At 34.4% G+C, this 835-nt stretch overlaps 1 long non-coding RNA gene across 1 annotated transcript; it reads left to right on the top strand.

Annotated features, from left to right (window-relative positions):
* The first annotated feature begins 93 nt into the window (after positions 1-93).
* LOC111786813 lies at positions 94-607 on the top strand. Its single transcript, XR_002813827.1, has 2 exons — positions 94-273; positions 356-607. It is a non-coding gene; the product is annotated as an uncharacterized LOC111786813 (long non-coding RNA).
* Positions 608-835: the final 228 nt, after the last annotated feature.

Here is an 835-nt window from a genome sequence, read left to right as displayed (position 1 = left end):
AATTCAAAACTTGTTCTTACCGTGTCTGTATCATGTCATATCTATGTCTCGTGTCCATATCCTTGCTTCTTTTATTCATATCTTTGTATGCAACTCTTGTGCTGATTTTGTCCATAAAATTCAGATTCCTTTGAGACCATGTGAAGACTGCGGTGGTTCAGGCCTATGTTCTGAATGCAAAGGTGAAGGGTTTGTGCTGAAGAAACTGTCGGATGAAAATGCAGAGCGTGCACGGTTGGCTGCGAAGAACATGGCAACTCGGTTCACCGCAGCGTACAAATTTCTTGTCTTGTCTCTCTTTTTCTCGTTAGAAACCTTCAACTTTCAACTTATATCTGATCTTAATCTTTCTCAGGCTTCCTAAAAAATGGAGCTACTGTTCCAAGTGTTCTTCTGCTCGTTCTTGTAGTACTTGTGGTGGCACGGGGACGTTCAACTCTTAGTCTTACAACCCGACAAACTCCTTATATCTCCGTGTATCTTTCTATCTCGTAAATTTTTCTCATTAGGAGTATTCAAAGAATTCGATGACTTGAAAAATTTAATCAACCCAATCTAATTTGTACGACTTGGATTGGGTTGAGTTCAAATAAATAAATTTTTTATAGATTGAGTTAGCTCCCGTGTTCTTCTCAAATTAGACTGGGTTGAGTCAAATCAACCCCAATTTTACATTTTTACTTGCATACAATTATATATATATTTATTTTATTATTTATTCTTCAATCGCTCTTAAAAGTAATATTTTAATAATTGAATATTAATTTTTTTAAAATATATATTGAAACTGAGTTGCATAGGTAAAAAAAATGTTTGAAAAAAAATTGAGTCACAA

This window comes from Cucurbita pepo, unplaced genomic scaffold, assembly GCF_002806865.2.
Source record: "Cucurbita pepo subsp. pepo cultivar mu-cu-16 unplaced genomic scaffold, ASM280686v2 Cp4.1_scaffold002880, whole genome shotgun sequence".
Taxonomy (NCBI): domain Eukaryota; kingdom Viridiplantae; phylum Streptophyta; class Magnoliopsida; order Cucurbitales; family Cucurbitaceae; genus Cucurbita; species Cucurbita pepo.
This window is presented reverse-complemented; position numbering and strand designations above follow the sequence as displayed.